The 27,481-nt window shown below is 43.7% G+C and overlaps 1 protein-coding gene across 1 annotated transcript in view; it reads left to right on the top strand.

Moving 5' to 3' along the window:
- Nucleotides 1-27,481, top strand: part of ncoa3 (nuclear receptor coactivator 3) — a 107,040-nt gene that overhangs the window by 173 nt on the left and 79,386 nt on the right. The window contains exon 2 of the mRNA XM_031894761.1: nt 8,504-8,659. The gene's annotated coding sequence lies outside the window, so the exon portion shown is untranslated. The remainder of the gene's footprint in view (nt 1-8,503; nt 8,660-27,481) is intronic.

Here is a 27,481-nt window from a genome sequence, read left to right as displayed (position 1 = left end):
GGGGTAACCTCCTAGGCAGCCCCTCTTCTGTCAGCCGGTAGTAGGAGTAATCCCTTACAGATACCCCTTGCAGCTGGAGTAACCCCTTCATCTCCGAGTTACACCTATTTCTATTCGCTGTAGCTGGTGTAGTAGAACTAAGCCTCAGTTTCTTTATTAATAGGAATAACCCCCGGGAGCTGCCACAGGTATCAGTAGTAACCCATACTACCCGTCTCATAGCCCCCCCTGCCCATAAATCAGTTTACTCTAGTTGGAATCTATTCCCCATACGGGGCCTCTCAGTTCCCTGTAGCAAGGGAAACCCCCTACAAAGCAGCCCTCTCCCAGCATAGTGTACCTGTAGTAACCACTTAGTACCAACAGCGACCAGACTGAGAATGAGAATAGGCCCTAGCGTTTAAAGGTGGCCATACACGAGCAGATCCGCTCGCTTGGCGATGTCGCCAAGCGAGCGGATCTTCCCCCGATATCCCCACCTACGGGTGGGCGATATCGGGGACCATTTAGGTAAAAAAAATAATAATCCGATCGTTTGGCCCTGGGGCCAGACGATCGGATTATGTGGGCGGCAATGGGGCAGTCGGATCGGGGACCGCATCAACGAGCCGATGCGGTCCCCGATCCGACCAGATTTTCTAACCTGGCCGATCGAGATCTGGCCAATTTCAGGCCAGATATCGGTCGACCAGGCCGATCTGCTCTCCCCATACACGGGCCGATTAGCTGCCGAATCGGTCCAAGGGACCGATATCGGCAGCTATAGTCGGCCCGTGTATGGCCACCTTTAGACAGAGGCGCAATCAGCTAAATAAATAGTGACTGTCCATGACATGTTGCAGCAACCCCTCTGGCATTTTCTAGTATGAGCGTATTTCACTCATTCGGGTGCAGGCACAGGTAGGGGCATCTTTGAGCGTATGGAACGTATTCTTGGCAAGTGTTTTTCAGCTTTCCGAAAATACGCTACGTGTGGCATTAGGGTAATGCCACACCATGCGTATGGCATATATTTTCGGCAAGCCAAAAAATGCTTGCTGAGCATATTCCATTCATTCGGGTGCAAGCACTGGTAGGAGCGTATGGCGCATATTTTCGGCAAGTGGTTTTCGGCATACGCCATTCGCTAAGGGGCACATTTACTAATCCACGAGCGTCCGAATGCGTTTTTTTCGTAATGATCGGTATTTTGCGTTTTTTTCGTAAATTGTCGTGACTTTTTCGTAGCCATTACGACTTGCTCGTAAATTGTAGCGACTTTTTCGTATCCGTCGTGCCGAGTATGAAAGTTTCGAATTCATTCAACCTTCAGTATCGTGACTTTCCTTGGGCCGGGTTGGAGCTGCAGAGTGCCATTGAGCCCTATGGGAGACTTTCCTTGGGCCGGGTTGGAGCTGCAGAGTGCCATTGAGCCCTATGGGAGGCTTTCCTTGGGCCGGGTTGGAGCTGCAGAGTGCCATTGAGCCCTATGGGAGACTTTCCTTGGGCCGGGTTGGAGCTGCAGAGTGCCATTGAGCCCTATGGGAGACTTTCCTTGGGCCGGGTTGGAGATGCAGAGTGCCATTGAGCCCTATGGGAGACTTTCCTTGGGCCGGGTTGGAGCTGCAGAGTGCCATTGAGCCCTATGGGAGACTTTCCTTGGGCCGGGTTGGAGCTGCAGAGTGCCATTGAGCCCTATGGGAGACTTTCCTTGGGCCGGGTTGGAGCTGCAGAGTGCCATTGAGCCCTATGGGAGACTTTCCTTGGGCCGGGTTGGAGCTGCAGAGTGCCATTGAGCCCTATGGGAGACTTTCCTTGGGCCGGGTTGGAGATGCAGAGTGCCATTGAGCCCTATGGGAGACTTTCCTTGGGCCGGGTTGGAGATGCAGAGTGCCATTGAGCCCTATGGGAGACTTTCCTTGGGCCAGGTTGGAGATGCAGAGTGCCATTGAGCCCTATGGGAGACTTTCCTTGGGCCGGGTTGGAGCTGCAGAGTGCCATTGAGCCCTATGGGAGACTTTCCTTGGGCCGGGTTGGAGCTGCAGGGTGCCATTGAGCCCTATGGGAGACTTTCCTTGGGCCGGGTTGGAGCTGCAGAGTGCCATTGAGCCCTATGGGAGGCTTTCCTTGGGCTGGGTTGGAGCTGCAGGGTGCCATTGAGCCCTATGGGAGACTTTCCTTGGGCCGGGTTGGAGCTGCAGAGTGCCATTGAGCCCTATGGGAGACTTTCCTTGGGCCAGGTTGGAGCTGCAGAGTGCCATTGAGCCCTATGGGAGACTTTCCTTGGGCCGGGTTGGAGCTGCAGAGTGCCATTGAGCCCTATGGGAGGCTTTCCTTGGGCCGGGTTGGAGCTGCAGAGTGCCATTGAGCCCTATGGGAGACTTTCCTTGGGCCGGGTTGGAGCTGCAGGGTGCCATTGAGCCCTATGGGAGACTTTCCTTGGGCCGGGTTGGAGCTGCAGAGTGCCATTGAGCCCTATGGGAGACTTTCCTTGGGCCGGGTTGGAGCTGCAGAGTGCCATTGAGCCCTATGGGAGACTTTCCTTGGGCCGGGTTGGAGCTGCAGAGTGCCATTGAGCCCTATGGGAGACTTTCCTTGGGCCGGGTTGGAGCTGCAGAGTGCCATTGAGCCCTATGGGAGACTTTCCTTGGGCCGGGTTGGAGCTGCAGAGTGCCATTGAGCCCTATGGGAGACCTTCCTTGGGCCGGGTTGGAGCTGCAGAGTGCCATTGAGCCCTATGGGAGACTTTCCTTGGGCCGGGTTGGAGCTGCAGGGTGCCATTGAGCCCTATGGGAGACTTTCCTTGGGCCGGGTTGGAGCTGCAGAGTGCCATTGAGCCCTATGGGAGACTTTCCTTGGGCCGGGTTGGAGCTGCAGAGTGCCATTGAGCCCTATGGGAGACTTTCCTTGGGCCGGGTTGGAGATGCAGAGTGCCATTGAGCCCTATGGGAGACTTTCAAAATCATGCCAAGTCTCAAAGGTTTGCCCACCGTTTATGAGCGCTCAATACGAAAAAGTCGCGACAATATACGAGCAAATCATGATGGCTATGAAAAAATCGCGACAATTTACGAGCAAGTCGTAATGGCTACGAAAAAGTCGCGACAATTTACGAAAATGTTCGTTTCCAATCCGATTTTTTCCCATTTGGGATTCGGAGGCATAAGCCTTAGCTTAAGCTACATCTTTGGTCTGAGCACCCACAGCCCATAGCTTATAATGTGCAAGTCCAGTCTGAGCATTGGAATCTGAAACTGGACCACCTGACTGGAACTGCATTCAGACTAGACTTAAATGGCCCTTACCTGGGCTAGCTGCATTCAACATAGTAGAGCTCATTACAAAACAAAAATATGCTGATTTAAAGATTAAAATGCCAGATTTGTCTGGGCAACTTGGGGCTTATATCGCCTAAAAAAAAACCCATCTGTGCTGCAAAGTTGATGACTTTACATACCCTTTAATAACATGTTCTCTAGGCTGCCATCAGTGAATGCATGGTGGATATCTTTGCATCCGTCCCAGCCAGATGAATTGGTAAATATGTGGGAAATTCTGACAGATGCACATGTGCTAGTATGCTTATTCAGACCCTTGGCCCAATACAGGTCCTGTGCAATGGATTCAATTAGCTGACTGCTGCAGACTGCACTGTTTTCTGTGCAGCCATGCAATCTGCATCTAAATGAACTGACAATTCATTAAATGTACATATTTTATTTATGTGTAGCGTCAGTAGGGTGAAGTTGCTGCTCTAGGCAGTGATAATGTTTGATCTAATTTCTTACGTTTCTTAATGGCCCTTAACTAAATAACTAAAACATTTTCCTAGATAACGACAATATGCAAGGATGGTTTTTCTTGTTTTTTTTTTAGTTAAAGTTCACTAAACTCTCACTGAAAAAAGACTTAAATATAACTACAATGCGCTTGTTAATGTGCAGAGATTCAATGGCACGGCAAGTCCAATAGCCAAGCAAACTGCCATTTAAGCACACTGGGTTGTTATGAGGATACTATGAATGATGGAAATTGAGGTAGAACAAAATATGTTTTTACAAGGTAACAGCTTAATGTTTTATGGTGTTTTCATTAAGATAAAATTGGATTATTAATTTGAGCATTTAATGAGCGGGACACATACATTATTCTACTGTTTGACCGCCCAAGTTTAGTCACATGCTCTGAATGATGTTTCATAAAAGAAGCCAATTCTGCCCTCTTGTGGCCATTTGAAGGAACTTTTCCTGTTACTGGGGATTTGTAAAAAGCACGCTCCTACAGCTCCCTTGCCAGACATTGATTGACATAAGGGGCCAGCTACAGGTATGGGATCCCTTATCCGGAAACCCGTTATCCAGCAAGTTCCGAATTACGGACAGGCCATCTCCCATAGACTTCATTATAAACAATTCTAATTTTTAAAAATGATTTCCTTTTTCTCTGTAATAATAAAACAGTACATTGTACTTGATCCCAACTAAGATATTATTAATCCTTATTGGAGGCAAAACAAGCCTATTGGGTTTATTCAATTTTTGAATGATTTTTAGCAGACTTAAGGTATGGAGATCCAAATTACGGAAAGATCCCTTATCCTGAAAACCCCAGGTTCCGAGCATTCTGGATAACAGGTCCCATACCTGTACTATCTGCAGAGCATAAAAAAACAGGCACGATTCGCCATTTTTTCTTTTGAACTTTTCTCTCTGCCCTCCTGGTAGCAGAATTGCTGCAGGTCTCTATGTACACTGGAGACCACTGCATTCAAGAGGGGTGGGTGAGGAGGGGCCCATGGTGTGCTTTTGTGCCTATTAGTGCTCTTGCACTTCTGTTGGGGGTCTTTGTAAATGACCCTTATAGAATGCTGTGGCTTAAGGTGGCCATACACATTAAGATTGGCGAGGTCGCCAAGCGAGCGATCTTCTCCCGATATCGCCACCTACGGGTGGGCGATATCGGGTAAATGTAGGCTAATTCGATCGTTTGGCCCTGGGAGCAGTCTGGGCAATGGGCTGATGCGGTCCCCAATCGACTTAATCTTTTAACCTGCCCGATCGATATCTGCCCAATTTCAGCCCAGATATTGGTCGGGCAGGCCCGTCGTTCCTGCCCCTACACGGGCTGATAAGCTGCTGAATCGGTCTAAGGGACCCATATCGGCAGCTACAAACGGCCCGTGTATGGCCTTCTTTATACGTGATGGAGGACTGTTACTCCTTTGAGAAACAACTCTGCTCCGCTTACCTGCCCTTCAGAATGCAGAGCAGCGCTGTTCGTTTTATGGACGGCCGTGAAAGGATTCCTGTGTACGGCTTCAGGAGGGAGAGGACATGGACAGTGAATTCAGCTGCACAGAAATGGTACATAATTTCTAACTGAAGTACATTGCAAATATGCAGTATTGCAGTACATGCAGTATTGTTTTTTGCCTTCACATCCCCTTTAAGCTGCATGTCATTGTGTACCTTTAGTAAAGCCTTAACAATTAAACCCAAAAGCTCTAAAAGAAAATGATAAAGAAAGATTCCATTTATTATACAAGTGTTTATTTTTTGTACTGCATGGCAACGCAAGTGTTAAAAGAGGAAGAAAACTAGGGGTGCCAGTTTTGTTTCCCTTGATGCTCTTTTTTTTTTGCCCACACTCCAAAAAACATACAGGCAGGTTAATTGGCTCTAGAATGTGATAGAGACCTTAGCTTTTAACCCTTTCACTGCCAGCCAATTTGGTCAAAACTTTTATTGCCAGACTGTTTTTGCGCTCTTTCACGTTAGGGCCCTTTCGCAGGGGGTACTTTTAGTTTACCTGGGAAAACAATATATTGTTTTTTTTCGGCTTACAACCTAAGCTTTAAAATAGAATTTTTGTGTAATTCCACTTCTGTAACAAGATATAGGCCTTTAAATTTCTAAAAGAAAAAGAAGAAAAATAATATTTTCCATAACATGGAATTATTTTATGCACAAAAATGCAACTGATTTGGAAAGTTTAATGTCTCCTGAATGCGCCAATACCAAATACAACTAGTTTTATGGAGATTTCTCACTTGTATTGGTCAAAAAGTCCCAGCAGTACCCTAATAACTTTCCAAAGCACTGCTCCAGAAATCTGCATACTTTCAAGGCCAAATATTCCGCTTACAGTAGGTTTACATTTTTGGAAAGAACAGATTCTGATGAATCCAGAATAGGCACAACTGTCTTTCTACTCCAAATTACCAAGTTGCAATGCTTTCCTAAATTTATCCTAACTTTTTTAAAAAAATCATTTCAAAGCTTCCAATCTACAGCTTCTTATTTCCCACATATCATTAGGCACTACGATAAAACACCCTATATATGAACGCCAGGGGTCCACTAAACAGTTTGATACCCAGTGTGCATAGGTTTTTACCTAAGTATGTGGAATGTAGGGGCCCCAAAATGAAAATACCCCCATATGGTGTATATGTATCAATTACTGCAAAATCAACACATTTCCTGCATTTTATGTGGGGTAAAGCCACAAAAAACTAAGTTTACCCCAGAAACACATATATGTTTGAAAACTACACATTCCTCCGAATCTAAAATAGGTACCTGTGTCTTTCTACTCCAAAGTACCAAGACACAGGGCTTTTCTAAAATTGGCAAATTTGAGGAGATCTCTGAAAATCACCGCAAAACTTTTAATTTGCAGCATCCTACGTCCCACATACTATTAGGTACCAAGATAAAACACCCTAAATTTGAACGCCTGGGGTCCACTGAATAGTTTGATGCCCAATATGTATAGGTTTAGCTAAGTATGTGGCATGTAGGGGCCCCAATGTGAACATTCCCCCATACGATCTATCATTTCTGTCATTTCAGCTTCTGCAAAACCAACACATTTACTGTATTTAAATTGGGATAATATAAACTATAAAAAGTACCCTCATCCCAGAAAACCATATATTTTTGGAAAGTACACATTCCCCCGAATCTAAAATGGGTACCTTTCTACTCTAAAGTACCAAACTGCAAAGCTTTTTTTAAAGTTGGCGATTTTGACGAAACTTCAGAAAATCACCTAAAAACTTCCACTTTGCACCATCTTGTCTGCTACAGGTTATTAGGTAACCATATAACACTCCCTAGATATGAACCCCAGAGGTCTACCCAACAGTTTGATGTCCAATAAATATAAGTTTATCAAAGTACATGGAACTTACAGAAATTTTTTTTTTTCACTTTCGTGTTCACGCAGACATTTAACCCTTCCAAATACTAATTAGTTTGGCCAGGACAGTGGATTCAGCCAAAAAAGGTTGAATACCGAACCGAATCCTGGATTTGATGCATCCCTACTTACAGACCCCAAAATATACCTTGTGCACACTAATTTTATGACTTATCTTAACCTAATTCATAAACACACAGGCAGTTTTGTGTGTGGTGAAAGATATAAAAAAAAAAAATATATAGGGTGACCCCAGGAAACCATATATTTTTGGAAAGTACACATTCAGACAAATCCAACATGGGTAGAGACTCCTTTCTACACCAAAGTACCAATCTGCAAAGCTTTCCTAAAATTATGTCTGTTTGCGTATACTTGTCTTTTGTGCAAAAGAAAAAAAAGTTAACTTTTTGTATTGTGTTGTATTGTGTATGTGTGTAAATGCATGAATGTGTTTGTAAATGTGTAAAATAGTGATGAGGGTCCCAGGATCACAGGGAGGGAGTGTGTGGGAGGGCTCGGGGGGCTGCAGGAGGAAGCTCTAACAGGAGACAGGAGTGTGATCGTGTCTGCTGTTAGAAGTCGGGCCCTGCAACAAACGCCTCGCAGGACCGACTTGGCAGCCCCCTTGGCCCGTTGCCACAGGGGTTGGGGGCACGTTGACTCTCTGCACTGGGGGATTTTACCGCTGGTGCAGAGAGAGAACTTAAATTGCAAAGCACGTATGTGATATGTGCTTGGCAGTTAAAGCTTTTTCATGCTTGTAGCATATCAGTAAGCTCTACAGAAAGAGATAGTTTCAGGATATCAATGTCTGTGTCATAGTAAAATGTATTTTGAAGGTGAACAACCCCTTTAACACAAAGCAGCCCCAAGTTTCTGCTCAAGGAAACAGGCTACTTTGCAAAGCCGAAGCGACGTGTATTTTTTCCCACCGGTGATTTACATTACTGCCCCCCCCCACTGTAGAGGAAATTTATTGCTGGCAACTAATCTCCACATCTGTCATTGCCCTAAAGACTTTAGCAATACCTTAGGAATTAGGATTCAGTTCGGTATTCGGTACTCTGCCCAGCTTGAACAAGTTCTACCCTGTCCAGAGTGACAAGCAGCCCTATCTGGGATGGAACATTTTTTTTTTATTAAGAATTGTCATAATAAAAATTTGGACCTACATAAGAGAACCCCAAGAGATAGAGAGGCTTTTGTCAGGCACCATTGCTTTTAGTACTGCAGAAAACAAGAAAACCCTCTACTTTGTAGCATCATCTCCATGGTTTGCTTCAGGTGATTTTGCTTAACTTTTTATGTCTCCATGCAGATTCAGAAGATTTCCCAAGGATTTGGACCTTCAGTAGAATCCATGACCAACTGTTACTGTCAGAAACCAGTGGCCACAACTAATAACAAAGGGCCCAAAAAGGAAAAACAGGAGAACTTTATAAAAGCACAGACAGCTAGCAAGCCAAGGCAGAAGGTAGGTACTGAGTTAACAGACAGGAAATGGTATAATCAAGACAGAACTTGATGGACCTATGTCTTTTTTCAACCTAACTTACTGTGTTACAAAGGTACTGATATGGCATGATTAAAGGAGACATATTGGATGAATGGGAAAAACGCTAATTTTGTAGGCAATTATGAATAATATAAGGAGCTGGTTTCACTTTGGGCTAAAAATTAACCCTCTCTGTAAAAATGGCCCCTTTATTGGAGCTCCCTATAGATCCTATCACTTCTCCGTCCAGTGTGAAATGAAGAGTGGGCGTGTCCTAACGGTCCCTGCCAGAAGCACAGTAGGAGGGGGAGAGCCAATCACAGCCCTGCACTCTCACAAGCACAGACAGGCTTCAGTTCCCTATCAGGTCAGCCTAGCTGCTGATTGGTTCCTATCCTATAGGGCAGTGTACAGAGCCCCCCAGCTCCCCTGCACGTCCAGAGAATTCAGCCAGCAGGAAGTGGCACAGATAGGCGGGGCTAGTGGGGTTTTGGGCGAATTTCTCAATAAATCAGTCAGAAACACAACTTTTTAAGCACAATCCTTCTATATCTAGAGGAGTATAATTCTCTGGTACATTCATAATTTTTATGGAATATGTCTCCTTTAAGGCAGGTAAGTAGATACTGAAAAAAGACCAGGGAACAGTCAAGGTTCAGTCAGGTCCAAAATTAACAGGACTACCTACCAAGAAGGGATCAATTACCATTGTGAGTGGGTGTTTTTATTTTGAATTTCAATTACAGCACTGATGGTTGATATTAAAGGGATTGTTCACCTTTGAGTTAAAGGACATGTGAAGCCCACATTTGCCTAGAATGTATCAGTTATGCATGTCTCCCCCACCCAAATGGTATCATTTGTACTGCATATATCCCCTCTGCTTGCCAGCACCATCACATTTTCCTAAAGCAAATAGCAGCATACACACACAGACCCTTATTCAGCATACATTTCATCAAGAATACAGGCTCACACAGGCACAACTGTCTCTGATAAAAGTTCTGCTGTGTTTGAGCTGAGCTCAGGAGAGAAAGTTAGGAGAATAAAATTGAAGCAGACAGCTGGAGCTGGGTTTCTATGGGAACCAGCAATGCCATCTCTTCACTGGCTGCTAGACTGGAGGGCTTGTTTAGTGATCTGATCTTAGAACAACTGAGCATGCCCACAAGCCAACAGCCCAAGCAAATTCCTGAAGGGGGGGGGGGCGAGTGGGTTACAGGAGGAGAAGGAAATCTAAGTGATTAAGGGGATGCTGCAGCCTTACTATTAACCTCTGGACAACCAGTGTGGCAGGTATTGAAAGATTTCAAAGAGGCTGTTCACTGATTACATTTTTGTGTGTGGGGTATGATGTAGAGAGTGATATTCTGAGACAATTTGCAATCCGTCTTCATTTTTTTTTTTATCTGTAGATTTTTAGTTATTTCATTTTCAGTGCAGGAGCTCTCCGGTTTGGAGTTTTAGCAGCCATTTGATTGCTAGGGTCCAAGTTACCTTAGCAACCAGAGAGCGGTTTGGATGAAAGATTGGTATATGAATAGGGGAGAACCTGTATACAAAAGAAAGTTACAAAACGCAACAATAACAATAAAATTGTAGCCTCATAAAGCAATAGTTTTTTCGCTGCTGGGGTCAGTGACCCCCATTTAAAAACTGCAAAGAGTTGGAAGAAAGCAGCAAATAATTTATAACATAAATAATGTAGACCATTTGAAATGTTGCTTAGAATTGGGCATTCTATAACATACTAAAAACTAATGTAAAGGTGAACCACCCCTTTAATACACATTTGTGGTGCAATGACTCCTATAATGCTCTTGTGGAAATCCCACCAACAGTCCATCATCTAGTGCAGGGATCCCCAACTTTTTATACCCCTGAGCCACAATCAAATGGAAAAAGTTTGGGAGAGCAACACAAGTATGGAAAAGTTCCTGGAGGTGCCAATGAGAGCTATAGTTAGCTATTTGATAGCCCCTGTGCTGACTGGCAGCCTACAGAAGCCACTGTTTGGCAATTACACTGGGATTTTATGCAATCAAAGCTTGCCTCCTAACCAGAAACTGAAACATGAACACTTGCTTTGTGGCTACTGGGAGCAACATCCAAAGGATTGACATGTTGACTCGAGCCACTGGTTGGGGATCACTGATGTAGTGGAAATGCTTTTAGAAGAGTAGAGGTTGTATGAAGAGGGAAACTTCATATTAATCCTCCTGGTTTGGGAATGAGATGCTAGACAGACAGGTGCCTGGATACTTCAGGCCATAGAGTACCATTTTGGAAAAACTGTAGACAGTGTCAAGATCTACCCACAGTTGTCTCAGAGGAAGGTGCTAATGAACATGTTCAATGGATAATACTGGAGATGAGAAAAAGAGCACCAAAATAACAGAATGGGGCAACAGGAATAGGGAGCTCGGAGTGGCAGTAAAATAATTATGGGCAGTGGAGAAAGACTGTAGAATAAGATAGCGGCTCGTGTGCCTGAGCTTTCTGTCTTTTCTTTAACTTTTTTTAAAGCCAATTTAAACTTTACAAGTTGAAACACAGCCTAAGGATTTAATATCTTTGAAAAAAAACCTTCAAATGAAAGGGGCTAAGTTTTTATGGTTTGCTCAGTAAAACATATTTCGAGCATTAAGTCAACATTTTACAAGCATTCTGTTTGCACTGCCATAAGGCAATAATGATTGTTCTTTCAGCCCCGATGGAGTGGAGCGTGGAGGTACAGAGATTTGCATTCGCTAAAACCAGAATATGGTGAAGGTTGCACTTCGGTTACAGAGAACAATTTTTCTTTTTTTTTTTCGGACTGAATTTAAACTTTTTAGAAATTATTTCAAAGAATGTATCAAATTAATCTAAACTCTAAGGCAAAGGTCCCCAACCTTTTATACGTGTGAGCCACATTCAAATGCAAAAAGTGTTGGGGAGCAACACAAGCATGAAAAAAAGTTCTGGGGGTGCCTAATAAATGCTATTGGCTATTTTGTAGCTCCTCTATGGACTGACAGCCTACAGGAGGTTCTATTTGGCCCTACAGTGGCTCAGTGGGTTTTATGCAACCAAAACTTGCCTCCAAGTCAGGAATTCAAAAATAAGCCCCTGCTTTGAGGCCACTGGGAGCAACATCCAAGGGTTTGAGCAGCAACACTGGTTGGGGATCACTGTTCTAAGGATTTAATCAAATCCTGACCCAAAGCCTAAATGTGATTCTGTTGGTCAAAAACATTTAAAGCTGGCCATACAGTGGCCATAAGCAGCTTATTGGCCCATGTATGGGTCCCTCCAACGGCCCTACCCAACCAGTATCTGTCCAGAAATCAGCCAGGTGTCGATCGGGGCGAGGAGTGCATTGGCTCATTGATGTGGTCCTCTCCCCGATAGCCTGTGTCCCGTCAGTGTGATCCGATCATTTGACCAAAGGGCCAAACAATCATATCAGTCTGATATCACCCTCCACAAGGTGGCCATATCAGGAAAGATCTGCTCATTAGGAGAGGTCTCTCACTGTATGGCCAGCTTAAAGGTGGCCACACACTTGGAGGTCGCACGAAACATCGTCAGATCCGCCACTAACCTTCAGGGCTGAAACGGCAGATAAGGAGGTAGAAACAATAGGATTTCTACCTCCTTCTGGCGATTCAGCCCTGATGGCAGATTTTGCTCAGGTGCCTTCTATGGCGCCCGATCAAAATCTTTTGACCTGGCCGATCGGCGAGTCGACCGATATCTGCAGCCTAGTGCGATACCCGCCGACTTGCCATGCATGCACCGAATATCGTACGAAACGAGGTTTTGTACGATATTATCGATGCGTGTATGGCCAGCTTAAGCCTGCTCAAATTCTGTCAAGATTAAAAGTTCCAGAAAGTTATTTCAATCAGTCTGTTGCAAACTCACGCACTAATGAGCTGTTACTGGTTACTTTTTGGGGTTAAAGGAAATGTAAACCATCAAAAAAAGGATGTCTTGTGTTGTTCCTCTGCTTAGAACTGACCAGATAAACGTCAGATTACTCTTCTCTTCTCACTAACTTTACATTACGTAACATTCCAGGAAATAGGGCTGTAACCAGTCAGCTGAAATGACAAGCAGGTGCCTTCTGTGCCAAATCCATTATATTAGCAGTTTAAACACTGTAAATTGATAAACTGCTTGGGAGAGTGCTCTGTGGGTGTCCCCTTGCAATGATGCACCAGCTGGGGGAGCAAAGGAGCCCTGTACGTACCACCTCCCAATACCTCAAAGCACAAGGTGTTGAGCACAGCTCTGCCCCTCACCAAAGTGCTTTATAACTGACCCTTAGTCCTATAGCAATTCTGTCCAAGGCTTTAATAAATAAGTCCTATTATCTCTGGAATAATAGGGCTCATTTACCCAAGGACAGGTGAAGAGCAAAGCACAAAATTGCACAAAACTTCTGTCCATTCAAATACTGTTGTCAGAGATACATGCCTCTCTGTATTTGTCCTTTGCATTTAAACACCAGTTGATTCTTTTTTTCTGAATAAAGGTGGCCATACACCGATCAATTGTAGCTGCCGATTTGGTACCCTTAGACCAATTCGGCAGTTTATCGGCCCATATATGGGCACTAAGGACGGGCCCGACTGACATCTGGCCTGAAATCGGGCAGATCTCGAACGGGCAGGTTTGACTTTCCGTCGGATCGTGGACCGCCTGTACCCGTCGTTCTAATTCGGTCGTTTGGCCTGATATTGCCCACCCATAGATGAAGATATCACCAAGGGAGCGGATCTTAGCATGTATGGACACCTTAAGGTACAGGTGAACAGTCACCTGTGGAATTGGTGCCTGCCTTGAGGCGCTGTTACTTCCTGGCCTCCCTTTAAGTATTATGTCTACGGACACAACTGACTGGAAGAGAAATTATACAAACAACACCCCTATTGACACAAAGTTCTAGAATATAATGCTGCATTTTTGCTAAAATCAATCAATTCTGTTTGCACTTTGGGCTAGTAAATAAGTTGTACTAACTCACAATTCTAAACAATAGCCATAATAGCCATACTGTGCTTTCCATCACCTTGTAGTAAACTGGGATTTATTATTTAATTTGTAGATTGTAAGCTCTTTTGGGCAGGGCTCTCTTCACCTCTTGTATCGGTTATTGATTGCTTTATATGTTATTCTGTATGTCCAATAATGAAACCCACTTATTGTACAGCGCTGCGGAATATGTTGTCGCTTTATAAATAATTGTCAGTAATGTTAATAATAATTCCTTTGTCTCTCTGCTAGACACCCCTTAAATCTTAATTAGCAAGTGCCAAACACTGGGTGGCGCTAGAGCACTGTTCAGACATCTTTGATCATGTCCCACACAGCAACTTGGTTCTGCCTACAAATCTAAACAAAGGATGTTTGTGTTTTTATGGATTCTGTCTCAGAACAGACTCGATTGAGCAAGGGCAGTCATCAGATTGGGACAGACAGGACTCCAGTCAGGGACAGGCTTGGTCAGATCGGGGATGGGATATGGTGAATCAGGGATACATGGGGCCTTGTTATCCTTTACAGCGGCCAGGGCTATATTTTATGTATAGACACTCATGGCGCAGTGTCTAGGGTGGCAGCTTTAGCATGGTAGCCCTTGGGTTCCCTTTATAGGGAAAAACACTTTAAAATAATTTCCACCAGCCCACTACCAGACATGGCTAAAGCTAGGGCCAAACTGGGGAGAGGGGGCACAGGAGAGGGAGTGGTTGGTGGTCCACTGCCTAGAGCAGCGTCTGACCCAAATACAGTGCTGGCAGGAGCCCTGTCTGAAATGGCAAAGCTAGTGCAGCATCTCTACTATGAGGTGCAGTTATGGTCTCTACACTGAAAGAGATGAATTTAGGGTTAAAAAAAAATAAGTTATTAATGGAGCTGTAGTTTGCTGTTCATAGTAAACTCATGCTAATTACAGAGGGATTACTTATCCTGCAGCACAGCCTCCTAAGGCTGTTTGCTCATACCGGTAGCCTGTACAGAGAGATACCATAAAACTATGGCAGCATAGGTATTCCCCTGTACTAAGCACAATTCAGCAGGAACAGCCCCCTAAGTTTGCTTATAGTCTGTACAGAGAGATACCATAAAACTATGGCAGCATAGGAATTCTCCAGTACTAAGCACAATTCAGCAGGAACAGTCCCCTAAGTTTGCTCATAGCCTGTACAGAGAGATACCATAAAGCTATGGCAGCATAGGGATTCCCCTGTACTAAGCACAATTCAGTAGGAGCAGCCGCTAAGTTTGCTCATAGCCTGTACAGAGATACCGTAAAACTATGGCAGCATAGGTATTCCCCTGTACTAAGCACAATTCAGCAGGAACAGCCCCCTACGTTTGCTCATAGCCTGTACAGAGAGATACCATAAACTATGGCAGCATAGGGATTCCCCTGTACTAAGCACAATTCAGCAGGAACAGCCCCCTAAGTTTGCTCATAGCTTGTACAGAGATACCATAAAACTATGGCAGCATAGGGATTCGCCTGTACTAAGCACAATTCAGCAGGAACAGCCCCTAAGTTTGCTCATAGCCTGTACAGAGAGATACCATAAAACTAGCACTGCTAGGCAGATGTGTAGTTCCTGGATTTTATATGTAGGTGGCGCTAAGTTACTCCTAGAGCATAGTTGGCTTAGGTACATGGATGTTGTTTATAAAGTCATCAGAGTTAATGAATCTGTAATGAATTGCCTCTGGGTTGGCAGCGTTTGGGTTTGTGCTCACCTCTCCCAACCTTTGCTGGTGTATTTTTTTTTATTTGGAATCATGTCAAGTGAATAAACATGACCGTGGAAGGGCGGAGGTTTCATCCTCATTACCTAGAGCCTGTGAAACAAAGAAAGGTAGTGCAGTGGAATTAAACACTCTGGAAGAAGACTTTCGGGTTTACACTTAAAGATAAAAATCCATTGAAGAAAGAGGAGGCCATGAATCATCTAATAGGGCCCAGGCTCCCAGCATTGCAGCTCAGTTGCTAATGCTTAACAAATTTTCCCTAAGGCAGTATAGCTGGCCATACACAAATAGCTCTGCTTGTTACAAGGGGCTTGTTTTTTTTTTTTTAGTTTTGGTCACTTACATACTGAGCCCAAGTGGGCATTCAGATCAATTATTGGATCTTAACTCTCAGAACCTTAGGGAGAGCGCCACACCTTGTCTAACAGAATTTTCGATTTTCTGGATACACTTGCCCAGTCCTGCTTGGTGGCACTAGGTGGCACTACACAAACTTAAAGAAAGTCAGCTGAAGGGCACTTTTACAAAGCATTGTAGCTTTATAGCAGGCATCAAAAAGTGACAATTGAATAAAATAATATAGAATTCTATCTCTCTTTTTAAAAGGAAAGTATCCATGTAAAGCTCATTTGTTTTTATAAATCTATTCATATAGGTGGGAGCTGCCATATTATTTCCCTTAGACCAGTGCTATCCAAATGGCACCCCCCCGTCATGTGGCCCCCACCTGTCTGGCTGTTGTGACTACTTACCTTTGTGTACCATTTAATTGATATCAGTACTGAAATGAACTGGCCCTCACCTCAGATTTAGCCTGTAAACCCCTGTATTGCTTACACCTGTAATCCCTTCTATTGTTCACACCTTTAAGCCCCTGTAATGTTCACTCCAGCTCAGACTGTAAGTGCCCACATTGTTCACTTGTTCACACATGCACTGCCTACACAGGCAGCATAGGGGAGCTAGAATATGGCACACACAGGCAGCATAGGGCAGGCAGAGTATGGCACATACAGGCAGCATAGGGCAAGCACATTTGGCACACAGAGGCAGCATAGGGCAGGCAGAGTATGGCACATACAGGCAGCATGGCGCAGGCAAATTTGGCACACACAGGCAGCATAGGGCAAGCAGAGTATGGCACATACAGGCAGCATGGGGCAGGCACATTTGGCACACACAGGCAGCATAGGGCAGGAAGAGTATGGCACATACTCTGCCTGCCCTATGCTGCCTGTGTGTGCCATACTCTGCCTGCCCTATGCTGCCTGTGTGTGCCATACTCAGCCTGCCCTATGCTGCCTTTGTGTGCCAATGTATGCCTGCCCTATGCTGCCTGTGTGTGCCAAAGTATCCCTGCCCTATGCTGCCTGTGTGTGCCATACTCTGCCTGCCCTATGCTGCCTGTGTGTGCCATACTCTGCCTGCCCTATGCTGCCTGTGTGTGCCATACTCTACCTGCCCTATGCTGTCTGTGTGTGCCATACTCTGCCTGCCCTATGCTGTCTGTGTGTGCCATACTCTGCCTGCCCTATGCTGCCTGTAGGAGGTGAACCTGGTAGGGGTTTGTTCTGGGAGTTTGTTAGCAGTTGGAAATAGTCATTATATGGTCCCTAAGGTGTGTAATTATATTCTGGGGGTTGCTGTGCTATCCACAGGGGAGGCATATGGATTTAAAGCTATATCTTAATATGACATCAACTTTTTTTTCACATATGTATGAAGGGGGTATCCCTGCAATGAGCACCAACCATTTGGGTTTTTGCTGCACTACTACCATTAATGTGGGTTACATGGGTGTGGTTTGAAGTGGGCCCAGTATTAAAAAGGGGAGTGGTCAAAACTGGCTTCCATTTTCGGGCCCTCCACCAGAAAAATTCCGGCCCTTGGTGCCACAAAAGTTGGACATCACTGCCCAGAGCATTCTATCTCCCATCGCCATCTGAAACCCATCATATCCTCTGCAGCAAAGTAGGCAGCTTGGGGCCCACAGAGCAATATTAAACATTACATTTCCTATGTTTATGTTGAACCTTCTTCTAAACCACAGTGCCATTAATCATTTTACCATGTGCCGATCAAATCTAATTCCGTTTTTGGTTCTGATTATCAGCGAGAGAGAGAGCAGTGACGGGTTAGGCTCCTGCCTGCTGAGTTCATTAATATTTCAGCCTTTTTCCAGCAAGTGAAATGAAGTGTTCCCTGTGCAAAACTGTCGGGGATCATATTGTTGTATTTGTAACCGTTTATACATGTGGCAGAGTTGCCATCCGTGGCTAATTTCAAGGCAGGACCTAATGGCATGATGCGGGAAGCGGAGGAAGACAGATGTAACTCTCCAACAGCATATATTTTAATTCTCCTTCATTTCTGTGTTTGTCTCATAGAAATGTTATTAGCTGTGAATATACAATTAATCTTATTTTCTTTGTTTTCCTCTAGCTTCTGTGGAGGCAGTATTGGTTCAGCTTGCAGAGTTAAGGTCCCCATACACCATAAGATCCGCTTGTTTGGCGATGTCGCCAAGCGAGCGGATCTTCTCCCGATATCCCCCACCTACGGGTGGCCGATATCGGGAGAATCCAGGGTAATTCGATCGAATTATAACAGCGGGTATAGGAAAAGTCGGTCCGGAGACCGCATCAACGAGCCGATGTCCCCGATCCAACTAGATTTTCTAACCTGCCCGATCGAGATCTGGCCGATTTCAGGGCAGATATCAGTCGGGCAGGCCCGTCGGGAGTCCCCATACACGGGCCGATTAGCTGCTGAATATGTCCAAGGGACCGATATCGGCAGCTACTATCGGCCCGTGTATGGGGACCTTAATGCTAAGCTGCCATTGTCTCTCAGGCTTGCTGGTCATCTCCCAAAAAGAGGGTGTGGTGAGACAGCAAAGGGGAGTCAAACAGGTCTGTAAATGGAACAGGTCATAAAAAGAGCATCTCCTTGCACTTTCACATATACTCTACAAAGAGATATCTTTAAAGGGGCAGTTCACCTTCAAATTAACCTTTAATATGTTACAGAAGCAGTTCTTCAATTGGTCTTCATTATTTATTTGTTATAGTTTTTAAATTATGCAGCCAAAATATGTTATATTTGATTTAATATTTTTCTATTCAGGCCCTCTCCTATTCTTATTCCAGTGTCTCAATCACACCACTGCTTGGTTACTAGGGTAATTCTGCTAAAAGTCCAAACTGGGAAACTGCTCAACAAAAACTAAATATATATAAAAAATACACACATAGTGGAAAAAAAATGAAGACTAATTGCAAATTGTCTCAATATCACTCTCTACATCATAATAAAAGTTAATGTCCTATTATAGTTCTTAATTAAAGGGGGTTTTGATGTTTAAATGAACTTTTGGTATGATTTAGAGCAGTGTTCCCCAACCAGTGGCTCGTGAGCAACATGTTGCTCCCCAACCCCTTGGATGTTGCTCCCAAAGGCCTCAAAGCAAGGGCTTATTTTTGAATTCTTGATTTGGAGGCAAGTTTTGGTTGCATAAAAACCCAGTATAATGCCAAACAGAGCCTTCTGTAGGCTCCCAGTCCACATAGGAGCAATTACGTTGTCAATAATAGCTCTAATTAGCTCCCCCAGGAACCTTTTCCATGTTTGTGTTGCTCCCCAACACTTTTTCAATTTAAATGTGGCTCACAGGTATAAAAGGTTGGGGACCCCTGATTTAGAGAGTGCTATTCTGAGACAGTTTGCAATTGGTCTTTTTTTATTATTTGCAGTTTTTTAATTATTTAGCATTTTGTTCAGCAGCTCTACAGTTTGGAATTTCAGCAGCTATATGGTGGCTAGGTTCCAATATAACCTAACAATCAGGCATTGGTTTGAAAGAGAGACAATATATGAACAGAGGAGGGCCTAAATAGAAAGTTAGGCATCAAAAAGAAACAGAAACAATAAAATTGGAGCCTTACAGAGCAATAGTTTTTTGGCTGTTGGGGTTAGTAACACCAATTTGAAAACTGGATAGAGTCTGAAAAGGAAGGCAAATAATTCCAAAACTATAAAAAAAAAAAATGAAGACCAACTGAAACGTTGTTACTAATAGGCCATTCTACAACATACTAAAAGCTAGACTGAAGGTGAACCACCTCTTTAAGTTCCTGGGTGCTACTTTCCCACACAATTCTGATTCTTCCTAACTAGGGATGCACCGAACCAAGCATATGCTAATTAGGATTTGGAAGGGTTAAATGTTGCTACGCGTGCGTGCGTGCGAAAAATGTTCCACTTTTGTGTTCAGGCGGCGACGTTTAACCCTTCCAAATCCTAATAAGCATATTATAATTATAAGCAATTTATCAGTGTTTGCAGATGACACAAAACTCTGCAGACCAGTCAATTCTATCCAGGATGTGGCACCTTGCAGCAGGATACTGACCAACTGGCAATCTGGGTGGCTAAGTGGCAGATGAGATTTAATGTGGATAAATATAAGGTCATGCACCTGGATGTAAAAATATGCAGCCACTTATACCCTTAATGGGACTGCACTAGGCAAATCCATAATGGAGAAGGACCTTGGAGTCCTTGTAGATAATAAACTTGGCTGTAGCAAGCAATGCCAGGCAGCAGTGGCAAGGGCAAACAGGGTACTGAGCTGTATTAAAAGGGGTATAGATTCACAGGAGGAGGGGGTTATTCTTCCCCTTTACAGAGCGCTGGTAAGGCCCCATCAAAAATATGCTGTTCAGTTTTGGTCTCCAATGCTCAAACGGGACATTATTGAGTTAGAGAGGGTCCAGAGAAGGGCAACTAAGCTGGTGAAGGGTATGGAAAGTCTCAGTTATGGGGAAAGACTGGCCAAGTTGGGTCTGTTTACACTGGAGAAGAGGCGCTTAAGAGGTGACATGACTATGTATAAATATAAAAGGGGCTCATATAATAACCTCTCTAATGCTTTATTTACCAGTAGGTCCTTCCAACGGACACGAGGGCACCCACTCCGTTTAGAAGAAGGGAGGTTCCATTTAAATATTCGGAAAGATTTTTTTTACTGTGAGAGCTGTGAAGTTGTGGAATTTCCTCCCCGAATCAGTCGTACTGGCTGATACATTATATAGCTTTAAGAAGGGGCTGGATGGATTCTTGGCAAGTGAGGGAATACAGGGGTATGGGAGATAGCTCTCAGTACAAGTGAGGGAATACAGGGGTATGGGAGATAGCTCTCAGTACAAGTGAGGGAATACAGGGGTTATGGGAGATAGCTCTCAGTACAAGTGAGGGAATACAGGGGTAGGGGGGATAGCTCTCAGTACAAGTGAGGGAATACAGGGTTATGGGAGATAGCTCTCAGTACAAGTGAGGGAATACAGGGGTATGGGAGATAGCTCTCAGTACAAGTGAGGGAATACAGGGGTAGGGGAGATAGCTCTCAGTACAAGTGAGGGAATACAGGGGTAGGGGGGATAGCTCTCAGTACAAGTGAGGGAATACAGGGGTAGGGGAGATAGCTCTCAGTACAAGTGAGGGAATACAGGGGTATGGGAGATAGCTCTCAGTACAAGTGAGGGAATACAGGGGTAGGGGAGATAGCTCTCAGTACAAGTGAGGGAATACAGGGGTATGGGAGATAGCTCTCAGTACAAGTGAGGGAATACAGGGGTAGGGGGGATAGCTCTCAGTACAAGTGAGGGAATACAGGGGTATGGGAGATAGCTCTCAGTACAAGTGAGGGAATACAGGGGTATGGGAGATAGCTCTCAGTACAAGTGAGGGAATACAGGGTTATGGGAGATAGCTCTCAGTACAAGTTGATCCAGGGACTGGTCCGATTGCCATCTTGGAGTCAGGAAGGAATTTTTTCCCCTCTGCGGCAAATTAGAGAGGCTTCAGATGGGTTTTTTGCCTTCCTCTGGATCAACTAGACGTTAGGCAGGTTATATATAGGCATTATGGTTGAACGTAATGGACGTATGTCTTTTTTCACCCTAACTTACTATGTTACTATGATAATTCGCATTCGGTTTGGCCAGGACCATGGATTCGGCCGAATCCAAACCCTGCTGGAAAAGGCCGAATACTGAACTGAATCCTGCATTAGATACATCCCTATTCCTAACCATTCTGATGGCTCTCTGCCCTGACCATTGACTGCCAAACCATTCAAGTCTTTGTTTCTGAATGTTCTCCAAGAGTCAGCTTACTCTGAATAATTTTTGATCCTGCTGTGATTTGTGTACCTTTTGTAATGTCACTTCTGGCCTAGCATGGCTTCACTTCCTGTATATCATGATGTCACTTCTGGCCTAGCATGGCTTCACTTCCTGTATATCATGATGTCACTTTTGGCCTAGCATGGCTTCACTTCCTGTATATCATGATGTCACTTTTGGCCTAGCATGGCTTCACTTCCTGTATATCATGATGTCACTTCTGGATGTGGTGGGGGCAGGTTGACTCCCTGAGATCAGCTGTTGGGATGGGCTCGGTTCTTGGAGGAATAGGGTTGGGTTGCAAGTAAACAGGTTAGGTTTGGTGCCCTACTATGAGGCGCGTTACATCTCTTAATGGATTTTTCTGACTCTCTTGATCAATATGTGACCGAGCTTGCCACTGTGGGTGCATATACTGTATGGCCAGATTTATTCTGCATTCCAAAAGTTATTCAGCCACTAATGTCTGTCTTCCCAGCATAAAAATAAAACCTTTTCCAGCAGCCTTGCCCACCCACTCCAAGCAAACAAGTGCACTTGAAAATAAGACATTGGCTAGTTAGAACTTGAATCATAATTGCTTTAAAAAAAAAAAAAAAAAGTATTTAACTTTAATTTTTGTTCATGCTGCAGCTTGCCAAGTGTATTTTGCTACTATCTCTTCCAGTTCTCAGTGCCAAGCTGGGCTGCAAAATCAAGGCCAGGGGAAAATGGCAGAATGATGACATGGCAATGTATTAAGGTCAGGGTCTAAGGATCTGTAATATTAATAGGAAGTATAAACAGAGCAATCCTAGTAAACCCTGGAGATTCCTGGGGTAAAATATTCCTAATCATAAAGACAGAGTATGTTCTATAAACTTCTCCTTTAATGCATAGGAAACTCTCATGGCACATGAGTCAATTAATAGTAGTGATTGCACCCTACTCATTAGTGGCAGGCATGGGTGTGCTCGCTTGTCAGGTGCTTGCCAGTTGTCAACATTAACTGCTTCCTGTCCAGCAGGCTGGTGTTTTACTCTAAGGACAGGCATTTTGCCCAAGGATTCACAGAGGCATCTAATCAGTTCATAAGCGAGGCAGGAGGTACAAACTGGCACTGCCTTCAGCAGAACAATTCATTTAACCCTGTACAGTCCAGTAACACTGCAGAGGAAATAGATAAAGGGATTAGTGCGGTCATGCAGCCTTTACAGCCCAAAAGGGTCAGTGCAGACCTATATACAGGTATAGGACCCATTATCCAGAATGCTCGGGACCAAGAGTATTCCGGATAAGGGGTCTTTCCGTAGTTTGGATCTCCATACCTTAGGTCTACTAAAAAATGTATAAAATATTAATTAAACCCAAAAGGATTGTTTTGAATCCAATAAGGATTATTTATATGTTAGCTGGGATCAATTACAAGGTACTGTTTTATTACTACAGAGAAAAAGCAAATCAGTTTTAAAATTCTGAATTATTTGATTAAAATGGAGTCTATGGGAGACGGGCTTTCCGTAATTCGGAGCTTTCTGGATAACAGGTTTCCAAATAAGGGATCCCATACCTGTACAACAAAATAAAATAAATAGCACTTATGCTGAAAATGCATTTTGCCAGTTCTCTGAATTTTATCTTAAAGCAGTAGCAGACAATTATTTCCTTTCACACTTAATATCTTATCATTAATTAATCTAGTTACAGTAATGATTATGAGCTCTGTATAAACAACCCTCTCCCCACCCCACTGTGTTGTGACTGTTTTGGCTTACAAATAACCCATTGAATGTTGCTCCCAGTCGCCTCAAAGCAGGTGCATAAAAACCAGGTGTACTGCCGAACAGAGCCTCCTGTAGAATGCTGTTGCACAAAGGGGCTACCAAATAGCCAGTCACAGCCCAAATTTGGTACCCCCAGGAACTTTTTGCATGCTCGTTTTGCTCTCCAACTTTTTTTATATTTGAATGCGGCTCATGGATAAAAAAGGTTGGGGACCCCCCCTGCCTTAGGGTGAAAACACATGGAGCTACTTGTCGTGGCTACTAAAATAAACAATGCTAATCATTTACTGATAATTGTGTCATTGTGTGTTTTATCAGAGGCAGTTCTCAGTAATGTCTATGGCAGGGGATTTTCTGGTGTTTAGTAGCCATGACAAATAGCTGCTAGTAAGTAGCTCCGTGTGTCTTCACCCTTAGAGCTTATTCCCTCATCTGCCTTACCCAGGACAATGGCTTCTGCATCCTGCGCTCCTAGTGCTGGATATTAAATATGGACCTGAAGCTACTGGCCAAAACTATATATTTATTGTGAGCATTTTTTAGCATTTTAATTTCACCCCATTTTGGGGAATCTGTCACAGCTCATAAAAGCAGGGAAAATGGCGGTAACACAAGAGAAAAGGATGCTGCCTCTTCTAATCATTTCTTTGGCAGCCACCGTAGAATGAGTCAGACGGAGCTTTCTACACATTGTTACGTACCCTATACATGCCATTAAAGAATGCACACGTAAAGAGCTTATTAAAGTCAACTTCCTACTCTGAAACAGATGTGCCTCCGATCACTATTTTTGGTATGCGAATGTGTATTTAGTTAAAAACGCACCGTGTAAGATAATACCCCGACTTCTCGTTTCGGCTAGACTGTTGTAACAATGGCTCATAACTGGAACTAACTGGATCTGATAATGTGTAAATATATTCTAGGTTATTCACAGTAAAATCAGCGGCTTTATACATCGCTCAGTGTATTACACTAATTGCCTCAATACAACTACGTGATAGCAATTGTAGATCACAGGAAACAATTAAAGAAGAATGTTGAACATTGCACGGAAGATACTTTTTCATTCATATTTGTGTTAATACGAGGATTCATATGAAGTTTCCCTCTCTTTGCTGCTAACAACCTTTACTCTTCTAGATGATGGACTGTTGGTGGGATTTCCACAAGAGCATTACAGGAGTCATTGCACCACATACGTGTATGAATGTCAACCAGCAGTGCCGTACTTGTTAGGTCACCTTGCCTGTGGTAGGAAGTTGTGCTAAGCGCAGACATATGCTTGTGTGTCTTGCCCCTACTAATTAAAGGGCCACTATATCTACATGTTTTATTTTCCCATTGTAGTAGTCTGGCCAAAATATTGACAGGCGATTGTATTAACCAGTTACCAGTTCCATTTTAATTGTTGTCTAAGTGAGCATTGTCTTTGGCTGGCTGGCCACAGCCTTCCTTATCTCCTCCCATACCCCTCCTAGTGTTATAATGGCATTAACAGACGATGGTTGTAGCATTACATTTTCCTGATTGCAGCCTGTTTCGTCCGATTTTAGTTTGACCCACTAAAGTGTAAATTGGACGGGGCATAACAGTGCCAGTCTTATAAAGAATTGATATCTTTTAATGTTTAATGTCTGCCAATGACTCTCATTAACCCCATCAACGCTGTTGCCTTTTGACTTTGCTGCACTGGATGTTTCTACTGTCTGTTTACTGGAAAAACAGTGCACAGCAAAATTAAAGGGGGCTGGCACTGAAAGGGTAATACTATGTCAATAGATGTTGTGTTCACTACTTAGTAAATACTTTTTTCATTAACACTAAACCTGGAGAATTCTCTCTCTCTATTTTCAGCACAGATTAATGTAATGCCATGCCATCTTGGCCAAAACCCTGTCAGCTTCCATTAGTGGCATTATAACACTCCAACTGGTGTATATGAGAAAGTAAGGAGGGCTGCAGGCAGTCAGCCAGAGACAATGGTATCTTTAGAAAGGAGAATGCAGAATCTGCTGCATTTTATTGCACCAAAGTTACAACATGGTGCATATTTGGTGCAAATAGCCAAATCAGATTGGCATATTGATGTGGTGCTCTCCCAACAGGTCTCAGTTCCATGGGTCAAACAATCCCATCAGCCTAATTTGGCCCAGTTCATAGGATACCAAACTAGCAAAAGTCTACTTTTTCTGGGGCCAGATATTTAGGTACATGGCATTGCAGTATAATAGACTTTGGCACAGATATTTTGTGGTTCCAGAATTGATATATATTTGCCAAGTACAGAGCAGGCAGGTTAGGTGTGGCGGGTAGGCCTTGTGCTGTGAGCGAGATTCAGATCCTGATGGAAACAACAAATAAGGGCAACAAAAAGCTGTACTCCCAGGAAACAAAAATCAATCAATACATTGTTTCATCAACTTCAAATATTATTTTGCTTTAATACAGGGTCTGCCTTGACCAATTGGAGGAACAAGTTCTACTCATATATAAAATTATAAATTAAATATAAAGTTAGGAAATTCAATACAGTGCACAAATTAGCTGCTCTGCTTTCAAAGTGAAATACATTAAGTGCTCCAAATCCATCAATATTCTATTTCGTTACCGCTTTCAGAAGCTAAAAATCAAGCAATGTTTTAACCTAGGTGCAACCCACATTCATGTCTGATCCAGAGCAGCCAAACCAATAATAATATCATAAGGAAGTAGTAGGTGTCAAGCAGGGATTCCTGTTCTCTGAGTCAAGGCCTAAACATGGCTCCCTGTGCCACTGAGGATGGGTCTCCCTGATACAGGTTTTTGACCTTATGATAGTGATTCATAGATGTATCATTTCTTTCTAAACCGGTCCTTGAGTCACAAAGCTGCCTCTATGACTTAAAGGACCAATGGCATCAGAAATGAAAATGATTTACTTGATCTGCACAGTGCTTTCTATCAGCTCTGCTGTGTTCCGCCATCTTTAGCTGGTGTCTCATAAAAGCCCCACCTACTACTGCACTCACTAGACTCTTAAGGTGCCCATACACCTTCACATCTGCTCGCTTGGTGATGTTGCCAAATGAGCGGATCTTCTCCCGATATCCCCCACCTACGGGTGGGCAATATTGGGAGAATCCAGGCTAATTCGATCATTTGGCCCTGGAGCCAAACAATCGAATTATAACGACGGGTATAGGTAAAGACGGTCCGGGGACCACATCAACGAGCCAATGCGGTCCCCGATCCCACTAGATTTTTTAACCTGCCTGATCGATATCTGCCCGATTTCAGGCCAGATATCGGTCGGGCAGGCCCGTCGGTAGTGCCCATACACAGGCCGATTAGCTGCCGGATCAGTATAAGGGACCAATATCGGCAGCTAGAATCAACCTGTGTATGGGGACCTTTAATATATATTTGTAATGCCCCCCCCCAGAAAAAGCCCTAGCCCAAAAAGTACAGAGGGATCATTCAAGTGCAGTGTTGAGCTTCAGACGGATATCACCATGTTTTTTACCCATAATGCTTTTTACACATAAGCCTATTGAAGCAACACTATGGCAGTGATCTCCAACTCAGGGGCAACATTTTGCTCACCGCCCCCTTTGATATTGCTCTATTCTGACCTGTTTTAAATATGCAAAAAAATGAATGCAAATGAGAGCGATTATTTTTTTAAATAAGATCAGATATGTAAAAAATGTTGTGATTGTAATTGCGAGGAAGATTAATCGTAATTATGCATGATTTTGTGTTTTTATGTAAATGTGCTCCAAGTGAAATTTTCCTGAGAATCCTCAATCTTATTCCAATGGTTTCTCGTATCCCTGCCGTTTCCAATTGTTTGGCAACATTTAGGGCCAGATGCATTAAAGTATGAATCCGAATCACGAAATCCGATAGTTTCTGATAGGGTTTGCAAAAGTCACGAAAATTCCGTTCATATGAATACGAAGATTTCGGACTTACGATCCGAAATTTTCTTATCGAAACGATTGTTAAAAAACTTTCGTATCCGAACAATCGGAAACGGTAGGAAAACCTTTCTGACTTTGAACCTTCAGTGCATGATTTTGGAAGCCTCCAATAGGACTCAA

This window comes from Xenopus tropicalis, chromosome 10 (assembly GCF_000004195.4).
Source record: "Xenopus tropicalis strain Nigerian chromosome 10, UCB_Xtro_10.0, whole genome shotgun sequence".
NCBI classification, from domain to species: Eukaryota; Metazoa; Chordata; class Amphibia; order Anura; family Pipidae; genus Xenopus; species Xenopus tropicalis.
The sequence above is the reverse complement of the archived record's forward strand: the minus strand, read 5'-3'. Positions and strand labels throughout refer to the sequence as shown.